Below are 3,025 nucleotides of genomic sequence, written 5' to 3'. Positions count from 1 at the left end.
CAGAGCCTTCCATTGGATAATAGGTCTAGGTTCAGCAACATTATGGGACCAAAAAATTAGGTCTGCTGCCTCTCTGAACATACTGAATGATCAGGTTTTTCACATTGACCTAAAATTCCATGGTTTCTATACCCCGTTAAAATATCCCACTTTGTAGACCCGCACCACATATAGTAGACCATATTTCACAAAAATGATCCAATATCCATATTGTCATTTATCATACAACGCCATTTAGGGGATAAACTGGGATACTGCATCCAGGTGGTTACAACTACTTTAGATACATATTGCAGACTTTTTAGGTACCCACACTGAAAGAGAGTATTTGGTAAAATATAAAAGAGGAGGTTGCACTGACTGAATAGATACCAAACACGTCCAGCTTCACAGTTATTATTTTATTGATTTTATTTAACTCGCATGTTGCTAGTGACAGGTCCTCTTAAAGAACCATTAGAGGTCTAGTAAAGCCCAGAAAACATGGCAGGGGGACACACTTGGCAGTCTGTGGAAGTGAACATCGCTGCACTCAGTCTCATTATTCCCATTTAATGTTCATGTTTTTCCTTCTTTCACTTACCTGTCGTATGCTTACTTTTAAATAACCTTCCTGTTTGGAAGTTGTTTAAGTACAGATAAAAGAGACTGTTATCCTGAACAAGGCTATAAAACCAGTTTTACAGCGGCTCCGATTGCTGTCTTTGTAAGCAAAGTGAATGTCCGCAGGCCCGAATAATTTAATGCTCGGTTCCTGTCTGCATATGAATACATAAAACATCTGTGGACTTTATTGGGTTTGTTATTCTTTATAGATACGCAGTGCACCACACACAGTCATTTATACTTCGACAACAGCTCAGCGCCAACAATGTTACCCCTTCCCCCGAAAAAAAAAAAAATATATAGAGGAAAGGCTCTTCCTATAAGAGATATGAATCAGTTTGGTCAAAAAAATAATTTGTCAAAAAATGTAAGGTGCCCAGAGAGACCTTGGTGTTCTTCAGATCAGGCTATATTGGCACCCAATAGGGACTTGTCTCTGCTGATATGACCCCCTTCTGTGTTGGTGTTTCCATTATTTTTTTTTTTTTATCAGTGTTGGAACACAACTCCCTCCCTCTTCCTGAAGAAGCTCTCTATGTGAAATGCGTTGAGGACTGCGTACCATTACAGCACTGCCAAGCTATGAATAATTTGTAATGGATCTATGTTGAACATTCTGATTTAAAGATATGTGAAGTTACTGAAGCATGCAAACAGTGTGTATGGTGTATATGGGAGATTTTGATGTGGTTGTGAATGAAAATACAAATAAATGGTGCTTTTATGGTACACTGACTCTTGGTTGTACCACCAAAGCCCCATTACCTAATTCTTGGTTTACTATATACTCTGTAGGGGTGGGGTGCAACCAACCCAACATCCCCAGCCCAATTATGTGTAGCTAAAAAATTACAATAAAATAAAAAATAAATTAAATAAAATGTAACAATTCGATCTCAAGCAGACCAATATGTACAACACGGTCAAATCTGAAAACGGAACCTTGAGATTCAGTGAGTCTACCTACTTCAGACTCAGAGCCTGCTTGCGGTGTAAGAGAGGAATAGACACTCACTGCCAGCTCCCTGACTGGGCAAAGTAACAGAGTCAATTTAAAGGGTAAGTTCACCTTCACCCTAGAAAAGTACCCTGTGCTGTCCCTAAATCACAGTTCGCACCTAGTCTGTAAGCATGCGCCAAATGTTGGAAAAAAACACTCTTTGAAATGTATTACTGTGCTGCATAAAAAATGTGCAATGCACTTGCAGTGCCATAATTGGTTAATGGCATCCCAAAACGGCTCATTTTTCCCTTGCGTTTGCACGCGTGAAAGCGCACAAACAAGGGTAAGAAAACACAGAACATAGATATCAGAATTTGCTGCATGAGCTACTTTCCAATTTTTGCTGGACGTGCAGAAACCCATGGAAATCAATGTGGATGCGTGGCAAACACATGAAAAACTCCCACAAATGCACATCACCACGACACGTTCATGGAACGCAATGGTGTGTACGGGGTGTAAACACCATCCCATACTAACTAATATTAATAACTAATCAGATTTGACAAAAAACTTTTAGGGCTCATTCACATGGGTGTGCCCATCCATATAGTGTGCATGCCCATGAAGAGACCTGCTCCTGGGAGGGACAGGTGCAGCGTGTAATTTTGTACAGACTCCTGTACATCCCTATAGGAGGACGCGGCTGCATGCGACTACATGCTGACCCTGACCTGCACCTCCGTGCAGGTCTGGGTGCCCGCACCTGGACGAAGACTGTCTGCAATTACATGCTACACCTGTCCCTCCTAGGAGCAGGTCTCTGCATGGGCGTGAACGCCATACAGACGTGCACGCCCATGTAAATGAGCCCTTATGCTCTTTCTATACCTGTAGGCATTATCGCAAGGTGTGAAGCCTGCCCTAAAATATTCTGGCATTTTTCAAAGCTCCGCCTTGTCTTCTTGTTAGGATGGAGTAGCTGTTGGTATAAGCACCCCCTAGTGATACTGGAGTGAATGCCGACCTCCTGATCCCCCACACATGCACATGAAGACAAGCTCAGCTGCTGTGACTGGAGACAGAGCAAATGTGTGGAGGGATTGGGAGAAGGATGGTGCTTAGGAGAAGGAGTTCAGCTTAACACAAGAGAAAGGAGTAGAGCAGGTAGATATTCTCTGTGCTGTTTTTCCTCTGGAAAAACATAGTTTCCATTGTCACAGGCTATTATTTCTTGGAGTCCTGAGGATATTTCATTTAAATACATTTCACACTAGTCACAAGGGTATAAATCCACTTTGTGAGTACCAAATGTCTTTACCAAACCAGAATTTGCCTTATAAATTAGCAATGACATCATCACTGTGCTGTACAAAGCCTGGGCAGAGAACAGAGCTGTAGGAGGGACCCAAAAGGCCACACCCACTACAAACTGCCTGCTGTAAATTACTGGAGGGGCGGAGACAAGACCAGTCA

The sequence above is a fragment of the Nanorana parkeri genome, unplaced genomic scaffold, assembly GCF_000935625.1.
Source record: "Nanorana parkeri isolate BGI_ZX_2015 unplaced genomic scaffold, ASM93562v1 scaffold1671, whole genome shotgun sequence".
In the NCBI taxonomy this organism is placed as follows: domain Eukaryota; kingdom Metazoa; phylum Chordata; class Amphibia; order Anura; family Dicroglossidae; genus Nanorana; species Nanorana parkeri.
Note: the sequence above shows the minus strand (reverse complement) of the source record.